Genomic DNA, 18,505 nt, shown 5'->3' with positions numbered 1-18,505 from the left:
CTAAAGTCTATGAATGTGTGCGTAGGTGTTAGGTGTCTCCAGGTGTTGCACTGTGTGGTGGAGAGCCAGGGTGAATGCATCTTCAACGGACCTATTAGACAAATTGAGTTGCAAAGAAAAAGCCATATCTCAGACTGGCCAATAAAAATAAAAGATTAAGATGGGCAAGAGAACACAGACACTGGACAGAGAAGCCAGCATCCCGGAGTCGCCTCTTCACTGTTGACGTTGAGACTGGTGTTTTGCGCGTACTATTTAATGAAGCTGCCAGTTTAGGACTTGTGAGGCATCTGTTTCTCAAACTAGACACTCTAATGTACTTGTCCTCTTGATCAGTTGTGCCCCGGGGCCTCCCACTCCTCTTTCTATTCTGGTTAGAGCCAGTTTGTGCTGTTCTGTGAAAGGAATAGTACACAACGGTGTACGAGATCTTCAGTTTCTTGGCAATTTCTCGCATGGAATAGCCTTCATTTATCAGAACAAGAATAGACTGACGAGTTTCAGAAGAAAGTTCTTTGTTTCTGGCCATTTTGCGCCTGTAATCGAACCCACAAATGCTGATGCTCCAGATACTCAACTAGTGTAAAGAAGGGCAGTTTTATTGCTTATTTAATCAGCAACAACAGTTTTCAGCTGTGCTAACATGATTGCAAAAGGGTTTTCTAATGATCAATTAGCCTTTTAAAATGATAAACTTGGATTAGCTAACACAACGTGCCATTGGAACACAGGACTGATGGTTGCTGATAATGGGCCTCTGGACGCCTATGTAGATATAACAACATTTCATAACATTTCTAAACGACCACAAACTTTTGAACGGTAGTGTACACTGGCATAAGGAAATGGAGCCAGTTGTTCCACAGCTGGGGGCAGGTTGATCTACACTGTGGTGGAGTACAGCTGGGGGCAGGTTGATCTACACTGTGGTGGAGTACAGCTGGGGGCAGGTTGATCTGGCCATTCAGCTTTCCTTATGTTTATCTTTTTTAAAAACAGTTTTCAACTCATCCTCCTGTATGGTGAATGGTGGTGGGAGGGGATTCTCTCACCACATCCTCCTGTATGGTGAATGAGAGGGAAACTCTCACCACATCCTCCTGTATGGTGAATGAGAGGGATACTCTCAACGCATCCTCCTGTATGGTGAATGAGAGGGATACTCTCACTTCAAATCCTCCTGTATGGTAAATGAGAGGGATACTCTCACCTCATCCTCCTGTATGGTGAATGAGAGGGATACTCTCACCGCATCCTCCTGTATGGTGAATGAGAGGGATACTCTCACTTCAAATCCTCCTGTATGGTGAATGAGAGGGAAACTCTCACCGCATCCTCCTGTATGGTGAATGAGAGGGAAACTCTCACCTCATCCTCCTGTATGGTGAATGAGGGGGAAACTCTCACTTCAAATCCTCCTGTATGATGAAAAAGGGGGAAACTCTCACTTCAAATCCTCCTGTATGGTGAATGAGAGGGAAACTCTCGCCGCATCCTCCTGCATGGTGAATGAGGGGGAAACTCTCACTTCAAATCCTCCTGTATGGTGAATGAGAGGGATACTCTCACTTCAAATCCTCCTGTATGGTGAATGGTGGTGGGAGGGAATTCTCTCACCGCATCCTTCTGCATGGTGAATGAGGGGGAAACTCTCACTTCAAATCCTCCTGTATGGTGAATGAGAGGGATACTCTCACTTCAAATCCTCCTGTATGGTGAATGGTGGTGGGAGGGAATTCTCTCACCTCATCCTCCTGTATGGTGAATGAGAGGGATACTCTCACCTCATCCTCCTGTATGGTGAATGAGGGGGAAACTCTCACCTCATCCTCCTGTATGGTGAATGAGGGGGAAACTCTCACCACATCCTCCTGTATGGTAAATGAGAGGGATACTCTCACCTCATCCTCCTGTATGGTGAATGAGAGGGAAACTCTCACCTCATCCTCCTGTATGGTGAATGGTGGTGGGAGGGGATTCTCTCACCACATCCTCCTGTATGGTGAATGAGAGGGATACTCTCACCTCATCCTCCTGTATGGTGAATGGTGGTGGGAGGGGATTCTCTCACCACATCCTCCTGTATGGTGAATGAGAGGGATACTCTCACTTCAAATCCTCCTGTATGGTGAATGGTGGTGGGAGGGAATTCTCTCACCTCATCCTCCTGTATGGTGAATGAGGGGGAAACTCTCACCCTATCCTCCTGTATGGTGAATGAGCGGGAAACTCTCACCTCATCCTCCTGTATGGTGAATGAGAGGGATACTCTCACCTCATCCTCCTGTATGGTGAATGAGGGGGATACTCTCACCTCATCCTCCTGTATGGTGAATGAGGGGGAAACTCTCACCGCATCCTCCTGCATGGTGTATGAGGGGGAAACTCTCACTTCAAATCCTCCTGTATGATGAAAAAGGGGGAAACTCTCACTTCAAATCCTCCTGTATGGTGAATGAGAGGGATACTCTCAACTCATCCTCCTGTATGGTGAATGGTGGTGGGAGGGAATTCTCTCACCTCATCCTCCTGTATGGTGAATGAGGGGGATACTCTCACTTCAAATCCTCCTGTACGGTGAATGAGGGGGATACTCTCACTTCAAATCCTCCTGTATGGTGAATGAGGGGGAAACTCTCACCACATCCTCCTGTATGGTGAATGAGAGGGATACTCTCACCTAATCCTCCTGTATGGTGAATGAGAGGGAAACTCTCACCTCATCCTCCTGTATGGTGAATGAGAGGGATACTCTCACCTCATCCTCCTGTATGGTGAATGAGGGGGATACTCTCACCGCATCCTCCTGTATGGTGAATGAGAGGGAAACTCTCACCACATCCTCCTGTATGGTGAATAGTGGTGGGAGGGGAAACTCTCACCTCATCCTCCTGTATGGTGAATGGCGGTGGGAGGGGGGAAGATGTACGTGAAGTGGGAGGGGATCTATGTGCTTGCATCCTCCAATCGTACATAAAACTAATTGAGCTTGTCTGGGAGGTCAGACTCCACCTTTAATTATTTGTATCTCCTGAATGCTTTTCCAGACTGATCTGGAGTTAGTGAATTGTTTTTCGGGTTTTTTAGTGCGGTTTGTTTTGTCCTTCCGTATTGCCGAGTGCAGTTCATATTGTTTTGTCCTTCCGTATTGCAGAGTGCAGTTCATATTGTTTTGTCCTTCCGTATTGCAGAGTGCAGTTCATATTGTTTTGTCCTTCCGTATTGCAGAGTGCAGTTCATATTGTTTTGTCCTTCCGTATTGCAGAGTGCAGTTCATATTGTTTTGTCCTTCCGTATTGCAGAGTGCAGTTCATATTGTTTTGTCCTTCCGTATTGCAGAGTGCAGTTCATATTGTTTTGTCCTTCCGTATTGCAGAGTGCAGTTCATATTGTTTTGTCCTTCCGTATTGCAGAGTGCAGTTCATATTGTTTTGTCCTTCCGTATTGCAGAGTGCAGTTCATATTGTTTTGTCCTTCCGTATTGCAGAGTGCAGTTCATATTGGGGTGATTTGTATTTGTCTTTATCTCCACAGATGTAGGCAGAGTTATTTCCCCTACTTAGTGAAGCTAGTTATTTTCCCTACGTAGTGAAGCTAGTTATTTTCCCTACGTAGTGAAGCTAGTTATTTTCCCATGTAGTGAAGCTAGTTATTTTCCCATGTAGTGAAGCTAGTTATTTTCCCTACGTAGTGAAGCTAGTTATTTTCCCTACGTAGTGAAGCTAGTTATTTTCCCTACGTAGTGAAGCTAGTTATTTTCCCTATGTAGTGAAGCTAGTTATTTTCCCATGTAGTGAAGCTAGTTATTTTCCCATGTAGTGAAGCTAGTTATTTTCCCATGTAGTGAAGCTAGTTATTTTCCCATGTAGTGAAGCTAGTTATTTTCCCACGTAGTGAAGCTAGTTATTTTCCCTACGTAGTGAAGCTAGTTATTTTCCCTATGTAGTGAAGCTAGTTATTTTCCCATGTAGTGAAGCTAGTTATTTTCCCATGTAGTGAAGCTAGTTATTTTCCCATGTAGTGAAGCTAGTTATTTTCCCTACGTAGTGAAGCTAGTTATTTTCCCTACGTAGTGAAGCTAGTTATTTTCCCTACGTAGTGAAGCTAGTTATTTTCCCATGTAGTGAAGCTAGTTATTTTCCCATGTAGTGAAGCTAGTTATTTTCCCATGTAGTGAAGCTAGTTATTTTCCCATGTAGTGAAGCTAGTTATTTTCCCATATAGTAAAGCATATTTTTTCCCATGTAGTGAAGCTAGTTATTTTCCCATGTAGTGAAGCTAGTTATTTTCCCATGTAGTGAAGCTAGTTATTTTCCCATGTAGTGAAGCTAGTTATTTTCCCATGTAGTGAAGCTAGTTATTTTCCCATGTAGTGAAGCTAGTTATTTTCCCACGTAGTAAAGCTAGTTCTTTTGAGAACCAGGGCTTGCTGTTGCCGGGTGACCTCACGGTTTCTGTGGGGACACACAGAACCAGATGTATGATGTTACAGTGTCTGTGTACTCATCGAGTGTGGTTCATGAGGCTCTGAAAGTATCCAAATCGTACATTCAAAACAGCCTTTCAGTGTTTCAACAGCATCTGCGGACCATATTTGATCCGTTTTTTTGGACTGTATTGAATAGTTTTTAGTTTTTGTTAATATGTTGGAATGAGGAGCAGAATTACGTGGTCAGATTTTCCCAGCAGAGCTAAAGGGAATGCATGGTAACCAGATGAGATTGAACTGTAGCAGGGATCCAGAATTGCATATTCTCTCGTGGGGCATGCCACCAGTTGTTCGTAGTTAGGTAACTTGTGGGGCATGCCACCAGTTGTTCGTAGTTAGGTAACTTGTGGGGCATGCCACCAGTTGTTCGTAGGTAGGTAACTTGTGGGGCATGCCACCAGTTGTTCGTAGTTAGCTAACTTGTGGGGCATGCCACCAGTTGTTCATAGTTAGGTAACTTGTGGGGCATGCCACCAGTTGTTCGTAGTTAGGTAACTTGTGGGGCATGCCACCAGTTGTTCGTAGGTAGGTAACTCATGGGGCAGATTGGAGCAGATTGGTTCCGCCATGTCAGGCAGACAGAGGAGCGGATTGGTCCAGCCATGTCTCAGTCAGGCAGACATAGGAGCGGATTGGTCCAGCCATGTCTCAGTCAGGCAGACGGAGGAGTAGGTTGGTCCAGCCAATCATCATCTGTGTTAGTTCAGATCAATAGCAGCAGTTCATCCCTGAGCGATCGGACGTTTGATGGTAGCAACGCAGGCAGAGAGGGACGGTAGGGCCATCTCCTGAACCTGGAGAGGATGCCGGCTCGCTTTCCATGTCCAGATGTATTCCCACCTGAAGGCTGTGACAGCCCATGTATGCTGTTAGTCAGTAATTCAGCAGGTAAAGAAAGGTGTTGTGGATTAAAGACTCCGCAGGATTTCTCCCCGACGTTTAATACTTCCAAACGGCTATACGTGTTTAAAGGAGTAGACCGTACGAATAACAGAACAAAGTCTGAGACATAGAATCAGAGCCATGTCGAGCCTCATGGCCGACCATCTTTCGCCAAGAGATGAGCTGTAGGAGTACCTACCGCAGGAGTCCCCTCGAAGACTCTTATTTAACTATGTACATACCCAGCATGCAACAGAGCTGCAGGAGTGCCTACCGCAGGAGTCCCCTCGAAGCCTACCATTGAACTATGTACATACCCAGCATGCAACAGAGCTGCAGGAGTACCTACCGCAGGAGTCCCCTCGAAGCCTACCATTGACTATGTACATACCCAGCATGCAACAGAGCTGCAGGAGTACCTACCGCAGGAGTCCCCTCGAAGCCTACCATTGAACTATGTACATACCCAGCATGCAACAGAGCTGCAGGAGTTGTGACCCGTTTTTGTTGGTTATGTTGTCGTAGTCGTGTCTAGGGGGGTATATTGGGGAGGGAATGCTGTTCAGGTAGGTGTTTGTCCTCCTGTGTGCTGAGGGTGTCAGGTTCTTGTCCAGTTCTGGCGTTTATATCGCCACAGACTAGTACATGTCCCTGGGCCTGGAAATTATTGCTCTCCCCCTCCAGGACGGAGAAGCTGTCGTCTCTGTGTAGGTCATTTCCCTATTAATTTCTAACCAGATGTGAAATGCTCCAGTTTTTATTAATTGAATAGAGTGGTTTATGTCTGATCTATACATTTATATATCGTTATCTTTCTTTCTCTTTGTCCTGGTTGGGTAAATGAAGCTCCCTCATCTCCTCATCACTGAAAGAGCTTCCTCGGTGCCTCAAGAGATAGACGGAGTGAATGAGAAAAAGAGCTTCCTCGGTGCCTCAAGAGATGGACGGAGTGAATGAGAAAAAGAGCTTCCTCGGTGCCTCAAGAGATAGACGGAGTGAATGAGAAAAAAGAGCTTCCTCGGTGCCTCAAGAGATGGACGGAGTGAATGAGAAAAAAGAAAACGAGGGAGAGAGTGATGTCATTCTCCTATCTCTCTTCTGTGTGTCCTGTACTCTTATTCCTTGACAGAACTCTAGTGTCTAGAACTCTAGAACTTCCATTAGGACATCCCACTCTCCCAGTAAACCACGTCCCAGGAGAGGTACTCCAGTTGAGGATAGAGGAGAGGGGAACGGGGGGACGGGGGGACGGGGGACAGGTGGATCTTCCCTTACACAATGAACAGGAGAGAAGGGTGAACGTAAGTGCACTGTGGTAGAGGTTAGGGACGAAAGGAAACACACACACAGGTTAACAGGCTACAGATGGGGAAATGTTGAACACACACTTTTTGTGTCAAATTCTTAACTTGCTGGTTTTACTTTTAAACAATATTACAACATTTTGACAGAGTATAATACTGACTTCAGATATTGTATACTTACTGTACATGTACTGATATTGTATATTGCCTACATTGAAACCATATATTTGATCAATTGGTTTGTCTTTGTATATATATATAAATCCTACTGTATACAACTCAAAACTATGAAGTTCAGAGCAGTGGAGTGACCCATAGTCCCAGTCTGAATCTTGGTACGTTTTTATCAATAGACAACTCTTATGATTCCTACAGACTGGCAGTCAGCACGCAGTCACAATGGTCTCTCTGTGTGTGTGTGTGACAGTAGCCGGTGTTCAGACGAAACAAGGCTTACACGTAGGTCTAGTGTTGAGAAACATTACTATAAACTATAAACTACTAACATATTTTAGCACCCTATTCCTTAAATAGTGCACTACTTTTGACCAAGAAGAGGGTGTCATTTTGGAAAACATTGCTAACAGATCCTTCTCCCAACACTATCCCCAATCGCTGTTTTAAGGGTTTATCACCATGTCTCTCTCTCTCTCTCTCTGTTTCTCTCTCTCTGTTTCTCTCTCTCTGTTTCTCTCTCTCTCTCTTCCTCTCTCTCTCTCTCTCTCTCTGTCTCTCTTCCTCTCTCTCTCTCTCTCTCTCTCTTTCTCTCTCTCTCTCTGTCTCTCTTACTCTCTCCTTCTCTCTCTGTCTCTCTCTCCCTCTTTCTCTCTACCTTCTCAACAATGTTCTTCACACAGTGACCAGGAGAATAGTTATATTTGAAATGATACGAGTTAGTTGGAATGATGAACTAGATGTTTGAACTTGAAGTCTATCTCATTATAATGAGATGTAAAACCATGTGTTTCTCTTTGATGTTATTGGTCAGGTCTGACTCATTCAGTTTCTTCACACAGTGACCAGTCTGTGAACTTGAGTGAGCTGAAATCACATTTTGACTTGAGGTCAATCTCATTATAAAGCATTCTTGTATACTCTGTTGTATGTTAGTGATGTCTGATTCATTAGGGGGAACTCTGCCAATTGTTAGTCAGGTCTGATTCATCAGTTGATTGGTCTGGCAACAGGAAATGATCACGCAGGTTTTATGGGATGTAGTGGTGTTGCCAAGGTGTTGCAATGGTAACATTATGGGTTCTGGAATGCTGGGGGGGGGGGAGCAGTCAAAAACATGATTTTTCACTTTACATTAGGCCTTTGTGGCTCAGAAAATAAGCCATGTTTACCGCTGTCCCATAGGAAAGCAGTAAGGAGTAATGCAACTGGAGTGACTGTTGAGCCATAATGGAAGTTCCCTCTGTTTGGATACAGACTGTACACTGTAAACATTTAGAGGTAAATACACACACACACACACACACATACACACACACACACACACACACACAGACAAACACACACAAACACACGCTCACACACACACACTGATGCACACAAAAGCACATGAACACACACACACACGGATGCACACAAAAGCACATGAACACACACACACACACAAACACACAGATGCACACAAAAGCACATGAAACACACACACACACACACACACACACACACACACACACACACACACACTGATGCACACAAAAGCACATGAACACACACACACACACACACAAACACACTGATGCACACAAAAACACATGAACCCACACATTTAAGTTAAATATTTAGAAAAATACATTATGATGGGAGGGGTTTGGGAGGGGTGCATTTCAAATGTTTGAAGGTTAAAGGCCCAGTGCAGACAAAAACATGATTTTTCTGTGTTTTATAAATATTTCCATATTATGAGGTTTGAATAATACTGTGAAATTGTGAAAATTATGATAATGTCCTTTTAGTGTTAGATCTGTTTGGTAATACTGCCTGAAATTTCTGCCTGTTTTGGTGGGATGTAGTTTTAACATCACCAGGCGGTAAATTATTTAATATACCAACAAGAGACAGAGTTCCAATCCTATCTGCCAATTACAGTTCGTTTTCAGTGTTCGCCTCCCTGCTCAGACCACTCTCAAGCAGTCCTAGCTACATTATTGCTTGGGAAATTTCTCTTTGCTAAGAAGCTATTTTTGTTTCTTTTTGACCATTTTAATTGAAAACAGTCACAGTAAGGTACTTAAATGTTACCCAGAAATTATTTGATATTGAGATAAAAACGGCTGCATTGCACCTTTAAGTTTAGGCATTAATTGGGATAGGGTTTAAACTGATATAATAAAAGCCGGTGCGTATTACTGGGATTGAACCTGCAATCCTCTTACCCAGAGTGCACCGTTTATACCCAGAGTGCACCGTTTATACCCTTCCTCTATCCACGTCCACAACGCCCTAGGAAGCCACGGGCTTACTAGACTATAATTGGTGCTCACGTTGCCCCTAGTGGACAGTATTGAATCCTCTCCCGACGTTCTTGGGTCCTGGATGGACAAACGTCGAATATTGAAGTGGATCTGGTTGTTGTCTGTATCACCTCTTATTTGATCCCCTGAGGAAAGATGAGAGAGAAAAAGAAAGAAAGAAAGAAAGAGAGAAAGAAATAAAGAATGAGAAAAAAGACAAGAAATGAAAGAAGTAAAGAAAGAAAGACAGACAGAGAAAGAAAGGAAAGGAAAAGAAAGGAAAGGAAAGGAAAGGAAAGGAAAGGAAAGGAAAGGAAAGGAAAGGAAAGGAAAGGAAAGCACCAGAGAGCATCTGGTGTCAGATAGACAGGAAACCTTTTCCTGACCTTCAGAGAGGATGAGTAGAAAAGCAGAAATGTCCTTGGCAGCAACTGTAAACATACACACTCGTGCCCGCACGCACACGCACATGCGCACACGCTCACACACACACACACACACACACGCTCCCACGTGCTCTGAATCTCAGGGGATGTGTATGTTTAAAGGTCTAGTTTATTTGGTGTTCGGAAGTCAACTAAGAGGCTTCCTCGTCGATGAGAGAGCTACCATGCTTTCCTCTGAGTCACACACACACACACACACACACACACACACACACACACACACACACACACACACACACACACACACACACACACATGCAAACACACACAATTGGGAGGTTGAAAAAAAGGGAAAAGGTACAGGGGAATATGGATCAGAATGGGGAACAGAAACAGTGTTCCCTTCATAGTTGACCACTGTTGAACATCACTCTATGGGCTATGTGAAGGGAATAGGATGCGATTTGGGATGAGGACTCTTGGTTAGTCTCATCAGGTTGGATGGAGACTCTTGATTAGTCTCATCAGGTTGGATGGAGACTAGTCTCATCAGGTTGGATGGAGACTCTTGGTTAGTCTCATCAGGTTGGATGGAGTCTCTTGGTTAGTCTCATCAGGTTGGATGGAGACTCTTGGTTAGTCTCATCAGGTTGGATGGAGACTCTTGGTTAGTCTCATCAGGTTGGATGGAGTCTAGTCTCATCAGGTTGGATGGAGACTCTTGGTTAGTCTCATCAGGTTGGATGGAGACTAGTCTCATCAGGTTGGATGGAGACTAGTCTCATCAGGTTGGATGGAGTCTAGTCTCATCAGGTTGGATGGAGTCTCTTGGTTAGTCTCATCAGGTTGGATGGAGACTCTTGGTTAGTCTCATCAGGTTGGATGGAGACTAGTCTCATCAGGTTGGATGGAGACTCTTGGTTAGTCTCATCAGGTTGGATGGAGACTAGTCTCATCAGGTTGGATGGAGTCTCTTGGTTAGTCTCATCAGGTTGGATGGAGTCTAGTCTCATCAGGTTGGATGGAGTCTCTTGGTTAGTCTCATCAGGTTGGATGGAGTCTAGTCTCATCAGGTTGGATGGAGACTAGTCTCATCAGGTTGGATGGAGTCTCTTGGTTAGTCTCATCAGGTTGGATGGAGACTCTTGGTTAGTCTCATCAGGTTGGATGGAGACTCTTGGTTAGTCTCATCAGGTTGGATGGAGACTAGTCTCATCAGGTTGGATGGAGTCTCTTGGTTAGTCTCATCAGGTTGGATGGAGACTAGTCACATCAGGTTGGATGGAGACTCTTGGTTAGTCTCATCAGGTTGGATGGAGACTCTTGGTTAGTCTCATCAGGTTGGATGGAGACTAGTCTCATCAGATTGGATGGAGTCTCTTGGTTAGTCTCATCAGGTTGGATGGAGACTCTTGGTTAGTCTCATCAGGTTGGATGGAGACTCAAAGAATATCTAGTTAACAGAAGAAAAGAAAGAGAAAATCAGGACAGAAGAAAAAGGATATCAAAGTGAAACAGTTGTCTAAAGACACAGGAGACAATAATACAAGAAACAACACTTCTGTAGCTTGTCAACTATGTGTCTGTCTATCCCTGTTCTCTCCTCTCTGCACAGGCCATACAAACGCTTCACACCGCGTGGCCGCTGCCACTCCAACCTGGTGGTCCCAGCGCGCACGACCCACGTGGAGTTCCAGGTCTCCGGCAGCCTCTGGAACTGCCGGTCTGCAGCCAACAAGGCTGAGTTCATCTCAGCCTATGCTACCCTCCAGTCCCTAGACTTCCTGGCGCTGACGGAAACATGGATTACCACAGATAACACTGCTACTCCTACTGCTCTCTCTTCGTCTGCCCACGTGTTCTCGCATACCAGAGCATCGAGCCAGCGGGGTGGTGGCACTGGAATCCTCATCTCTCCCAAGTGGACATTCTCTCTTTCTCCCCTGACCCATCTGTCTATCTCCTCATTTGAATTCCATGCTGTCACAGTTACCAGCCCTTTCAAGCTTAACATCCTTATCATTTATCGCCCTCCAGGTTCCCTTGGAGAGTTCATCAATGAGATTGACGCCTTGATAAGTTCCTTTCCTGAGGATGGCTCACCTCTCACAGTTCTGGGTGACTTTAACCTCCCCACGTCTACCTTTGACTCATTCCTCTCTGCCTCCTTCTTTCCACTCCTCTCCTCTTTTGACCTCACCCTCTCACCTTCCCCCCTACTCACAAGGCAGGCAATACGCTTGACCTCATCTTTACTAGATGCTGTTCTTCCACTAATCTCATTGCAACTCCCCTCCAAATCTCCGACCACTACCTTGTATCCTTTTCCCTCTTGCTCTCATCCAACACTACTCACTCTGCCCCTACTCGGATGGTATTGCGCCGTCCCAACCTTCGCTCTCTCTCTCCCGCTACTCTCTCCTCTTCCATCCTATCATCTCTTCCCTCTGCTCAAACCTTCTCCAACCTATCTCCTGATTCTGCCTCCTCAACCCTCCTCTCCTCCCTTTCTGCATCCTTTGATTTTCTCTGTCCCCTATCCTCCAGGCCGGCTCGGTCCTCCCCTCCTGCTCCGTGGCTCGACGACTCACTACGAGCTCACAGAACAGGGCTCCGGGCAGCCGAGCGGAAATGGAGGAAAACTCGCCTCCCCTGCGGACCTGGCATCCTTTCACTCACTCCTCTCTACATTCTCCTCTTCTGTCTCTGCTGCTAAAGCCACTTTCTACCACTCTAAATTCCAAGCATCTGCCTCTAACCCTAGGAAGCTCTTTGCTACCTTCTCCTCCCTCCTGAATCCTCCTCCCCCTCCCCCCCCTCCTCCCTCTCTGCGGATGACTTCGTCAACCATTTTGAAAAGAAGGTTGACGATATCCGATCCTCGTTTGCTAAGTCAAACGACACCGCTGGTCCTGCTCACACTGCCCTACCCTGTGCTTTGACCTCTTTCTCCCCTCTCTCTCCAGATGAAATCTCGCGTCTTGTGACGGCCGGCCGCCCAACAACCTGCCCACTTGACCCTATCCCCTCCTCTCTTCTCCAGACCATTTCCGGAGACCTTCTCCCCTTCCTCACCTCGCTCATCAACTCATCCTTGACCGCTGGCTACGTCCCTTCTGTCTTCAAGAGAGCGAGAGTTGCACCCCTTCTGAAAAAACCTACACTCGATCCCTCCGATGTCAACAACTACAGACCAGTATCCCTTCTTTCTTTTCTCTCCAAAACTCTTGAACGTGCCGTCCTTGGCCAGCTCTCCTGCTATCTCTCTCAGAATGACCTTCTTGATCCTAATCAGTCAGGTTTCAAGACTGGGCATTCAACTGAGACTGCTCTTCTCTGTGTCACGGAGGCTCTCTGCACTGCTAAAGCTAACTCTCTCTCCTCTGCTCTCATACTTCTAGACCTATCTGCTGCCTTTGATACTGTGAACCATCAGATCCTCCTCTCCACCCTCTCCGAGTTGGGCATCTCCGGCGCGGCCCACGCTTGGATTGCGTCCTACCTGACAGGTCGCTCCTACCAGGTGGCGTGGCGAGAATCTGTCTCCGCACCATGCGCTCTCACCACTGGTGTCCCCCAGGGCTCTGTTCTAGGCCCTCTCCTATTCTCGCTATACACCAAGTCACTTGGCTCTGTCATATCCTCACATGGTCTCTCCTATCATTGCTATGCAGACGACACACAATTAATCTTCTCCTTTCCCCCTTCTGATAACCAGGCGGCGAATCGCATCTCTGCATGTCTGTCAGACATATCAGTGTGGATGACGGATCACCAGCTCAAGCTGAACCTCGGCAAGACGGAGCTGCTCTTCCTCCCGGGGAAGGACTGCCCGTTCCATGATCTCGCCATCACGGTTGACAACTCCCTTGTGTCCTCCTCCCAGAGTGCTAAGAACCTTGGCGTGATCCTGGACAACACCCTGTCGTTCTCCACTAACATCAAGGCGGTGACCCGATCCTGTAGGTTCATGCTCTACAACATTCGCAGAGTACGACCCTGCCTCACACAGGAAGCGGCGCAGGTCCTAATCCAGGCACTTGTCATCTCCCGTCTGGATTACTGCAACTCGCTGTTGGCTGGGCTCCCTGCCTGTGCCATTAAACCCCTACAACTCATCCAGAACGCCGCAGCCCGTCTGGTGTTCAACCTTCCCAAGTTCTCTCACGTCACCCCGCTCCTCCGCTCTCTCCACTGGCTTCCAGTTGAAGCTCGCATCTGCTACAAGACCATGGTGATTGCCTACGGAGCTGTGAAGGGAACGGCACCTCCATACCTTCAGGCTCTGATCAGGCCCTACACCCAAACAAGGGCACTGCGTTCATCCACCACTGGCCTGCTGGCCCCCCTACCTCTGAGGAAGCACAGTTCCCGCTCAGCCCAGTCAAAACTGTTCGCTGCTCTGGCACCCCAATGGTGGAACAAGCTCCCTCACGACACCAGGACAGCGGAGTCAATCACCACCTTCCGGAGACACCTGAAACCCCACCTCTTTAAGGAATACCTAGGATAGGATAAAGTAATCCTTCTAACCCCCCCCCCCTTAAAATATTTAGATGCACTATTGTAAAGTGGTTGTTCCACTGGATATCATAAGGTGAATGCACCATTTTGTAAGTCGCTCTGGATAAGAGCGTCTGCTAAATGACTTAAATGTAAATGTAAATGTCTCATCAGGTTGGATGGAGTCTCTTGGTTAGTCTCATCAGGTTGGATGGAGACTCTTGGTTAGTCTCATCAGGTTGGATGGAGTCTAGTCTCATCAGGTTGGATGGAGACTAGTCTCATCAGGTTGGATGGAGTCTCTTGGTTAGTCTCATCAGGTTGGATGGAGACTCTTGGTTAGTCTCATCAGGTTGGATGGAGTCTCTTGGTTAGTCTCATCAGGTTGGATGGAGTCTAGTCTCATCAGGTTGGATGGAGCTGTTAGTCTCATCAGGTTGGATGGAGACTAGTCTCATCAGGTTGGATGGAGACTCTTGGTTAGTCTCATCAGGTTGGATGGAGACTCTTGGTTAGTCTCATCAGGTTGGATGGAGACTAGTCTCATCAGGTTGGATGGAGTCTCTTGGTTAGTCTCATCAGGTTGGATGGAGACTCTTGGTTAGTCTCATCAGGTTGGATGGAGACGTAGTCTCATCAGGTTGGATGAGTCTCTGGTAGTCTATCAGGTTGGATGGAGACTCTTGGTTGACTAGTCTCATCAGGTTGGATGGAGTCTCTTGGTTAGTCTCATCAGGTTGGATGGAGACTCTTGGTTAGACTCATCAGGTTGGATGGAGTCTCTTGGTTAGTCTCATCAGGTTGGATGGAGACTAGTCTCATCAGGTTGGATGGAGACTCTTGGTTAGTCTCATCAGGTTGGATGGAGGTTAGTCTCATCAGGTTGGATGGAGACTCTTGGCTAGTCTCATCAGGTTGGATGGAGGTTAGTCTCATCAGGTTGGATGGAGTCTCTTGGTTAGTCTCATCAGGTTGGATGGAGACTCTTGGTTAGTCTCATCAGGTTGGATGGAGACTCTTGGTTAGTCTCATCAGGTTGGATGGAGACTCTTGGTTAGTCTCATCAGGTTGGATGGAGGTTAGTCTCATCAGGTTGGATGGAGTCTCTTGGTTAGTCTCATCAGGTTGGATGGACTCTGGTTAGTCTCATCAGGTTGGATGGAGACTCTTGGCTAGTCTCATCAGGTTGGATGGAGGTTAGTCTCATCAGGTTGGATGGAGTCTCTTGGTTAGTCTCATCAGGTTGGATGGAGACTCTTGGTTAGTCTCATCAGGTTGGATGGAGACTCTTGGTTAGTCTCATCAGGTTGGATGGAGTCTCTTGGTTAGTCTCATCAGGTTGGATGGAGTCTCTTGGCTAGTCTCATCAGGTTGGATGGAGACTCTTGGTTAGTCTCATCAGGTTGGATGGAGTCTCTTGGTTAGTCTCATCAGGTTGGATGGAGGCTAGTCTCATCAGGTTGGATGGAGACTCTTGGTTAGTCTCATCAGGTTGGATGGAGACTAGTCTCATCAGGTTGGATGGAGTCTCTTGGTTAGTCTCATCAGGTTGGATGGAGTCTCTTGGTTAGTCTCATCAGGTTGGAGGGAGTCTCTTGGTTAGTCTCATCAGGTTGGATGGAGACTAGTCTCATCAGGTTGGATGGAGTCTCTTGGCTAGTCTCATCAGGTTGGATGGAGGTTAGTCTCATCAGGTTGGATGGAGTCTCTTGGTTAGTCTCATCAGGTTGGATGGAGTCTCTTGGTTAGTCTCATCAGGTTGGATGGAGTCTAGTCTCATCAGGTGGGATGGAGTCTCTTGGTTAGTCTCATCAGGTTGGATGGAGTCTCTTGGTTAGTCTCATCAGGTTGGATGGAGACTCTTGGTTAGTCTCATCAGGTTGGATGGAGACTAGTCTCATCAGGTTGGATGGAGTCTCTTGGCTAGTCTCGGATGGTTGGATGTGCCAGCCTCACTTCTTCCCATCATTAAATTATCAATCTGTCTTCATTTCATTTTTCCGGGTTCTCTCTGTTCCTCTCCGGTCGACCTCCTGGTTATCCCCGGTTACCTCCGGGCCAAACACTGTTTCCTGGCAACTGTGACCCGTAGCAAACGGTTACCGGCAGTGTCAGCTGTGACGTCCTCAACGTCAATTAGCGTAACGTAAAGTTGCATATGGCTAGCATTGTCTCTAACAGCTCTCTTTACTGTAAACAGTAGGCTTGAGTCACACAGTTCAGAAGTAATTTCACACATGCAGCCCTCTGATATGTCCTTGGTTGCTACACAATGTGGGAACCAGATTTTTCCCGACATCATTCAACTAGTGGGACTATTGGGAATGAATGTGTGTGTGTAGTGTGTGTAGTGTGGAAGAGTGTGTGTGTAGTGTGTGTAGTGTGGAAGAGTGTGTGTGTGGAAGAGTGTGTGTGTGTAGTGTGTAGTGTGTGTAGTGTGGAAGAGTGTGTGTGTAGTGTGTGTAGTGTGGAAGAGTGTGTGTGTGTGTAGTGTGTGTACAGTTGTGGCCAAAAGTTTTGAGAATGACACAAATATTAATTTTCACAGTCTGCTGCCTCAGTTTGTATGATGGCAATTTGCATATACTCCAGAATGTTATGAAGACTGATCACATGAATTGCAAAGTCCCTCTTTGCCAAGCAAATGAACTGAATCCCCAAAAAACATTTCCACTGCATTTCAGCCCTGCCACAAAAGGACCAGTTGACATCATGTCAGTGATTCTCTCGTTAACAGAGGTGTGAGTGTTGAAGAGGACATGGCTGGAGATCACTCTGTCATGCTGAGTGAGTTAGAATAACAGACTGGAAGCTTCAAAAGGAGGGTGGTGCTTGGAATCATTGTTCTTCCTCTGTCAACCATGGTTACCTGCAAGGAAACACGTGTCGTCATCATTGTTTTGCACAAAAAGGGCTTCACAGGCAAGGATATTGCACCTAAGATTGCACCTAAATCAACCATTTACCGGATCATCAAGAACTTCAAGGAGAGTGGTTCAATTGTTGTGAAGAAGGCTTCAGGGCACCCAAGAAAGTCCAGCAAGCGCCAGGACCGTCTCCTAAAGTTGATTCAGCTGAGGGATTTGGACACCACCAGTACAGAGCTTGCTCAGGTATGGCAGCAGGCAGGTGTGAGTGCATCTGCACGCACAGTGAGGTGAAGACTTTTGGAGGATGGCCTGGTGTCAAGAAGGGCAGCAAAGAAGCCACTTCTCTCCAGGAAAAACATCAGGGACAGACTGATATGCTGCAAAAGGTACAGGGATTGGTCTGCTGAGGACTGGGGTAAAGTCATTTTCTCTGATGAATCCCCTTTCCGATTGTTTGGGGCATCCGGAAAAAAGCTTGTCCGGAGAAGACAGGGTGAGCGCTACCATCAGTCCTGTGTCATGCCAACAGTAAAACATCCTGAGACCATTCATGTGTGGGGTTGCTTCTCAGCCAAGGGAGTGGGCTCACTCACAATGTTGCCTAAGAACACGTCCATGAATAAGAATGGTACCAACACATCCTCCGAGAGCAACTTCTCCCAACCATCCAGGAACAGTTTGGTGACAAACAATGCCTTTTCCAGCATGATGGAGCACCTTGCCATAAGGCAAAAGGGATAACTAAGTGGCTCGGGGAACAAAACATCAATATTTTGGGTCCATGGCCAGGAAACTCCCCAGACCTTAATCCCATTGAGAGCTTGTGGTCAATCCTCAAGAGGCGGGTGGACAAACAAAAACCCACAAATTCTGACAAACTCCAAGCATTGATTATGCAAGAATGGGCTGCCATCAGACAGGATGTGGCCCAGAAGTTAATTGACAGCATGCCAGGGCGGATTGCAGAGGTCTTGAAAAAGAAGGGTCAACACTGCAAATATTGACTCTTTGCATCAACTTCATGTAATTGGCAGTAAAAGCCTTTGACACTTATGAAATGCTTGTAATTATACTTCAGTATTCCATAGTAACATCAGACAAAAATATCTAAAGACACTGAAGCAGCAAACTTTGTGGAAATTAATATTTGTGTCATTCTCAAAACTTTTGGCCACGACTGTAGTGTGTATTGTGTGTAGTGTGTGCAGTGTTTAGTGTGTGTAGTGTGTGTAGTTTGTAGTGTGTGTAGTGTGTGTAGTGTGTAGTGTGTGTAGTTTGTAGTGTGTGTAGTTTGTAGTGTGTGTAGTGTGTGTAGTGTGTAGTGTGTGTAGTGTGTGTAATGTGTGTAATGTGTGTAGTCTGTGTAGTGTGTGAAGTGTGTGTAGTGTAGTGTGTAGTGTGTGTAGTGTGTTGTGTGTAGTGTGTGTAGTGTGTGAAGTGTAGTGTGTGAAGTGTGTGAAGTGTGTGAAGTGTGTGTAGTGTAGTGTGTGTAGTGTAGTGTGTGTAGTGTGTGAAGTGTAGTGAGTGTAGTGTTGTGTGTATTGTGTGTGTGTAGTGTAGTGTGTTGTGTGTAGTGTGTGTAGTGTGTGAAGTGCAGTGTGTTGTG

This window comes from Salmo salar, chromosome ssa18, assembly GCF_905237065.1.
Source record: "Salmo salar chromosome ssa18, Ssal_v3.1, whole genome shotgun sequence".
Lineage (NCBI taxonomy): Eukaryota > Metazoa > Chordata > Actinopteri > Salmoniformes > Salmonidae > Salmo > Salmo salar.
This window is presented reverse-complemented; position numbering follows the sequence as displayed.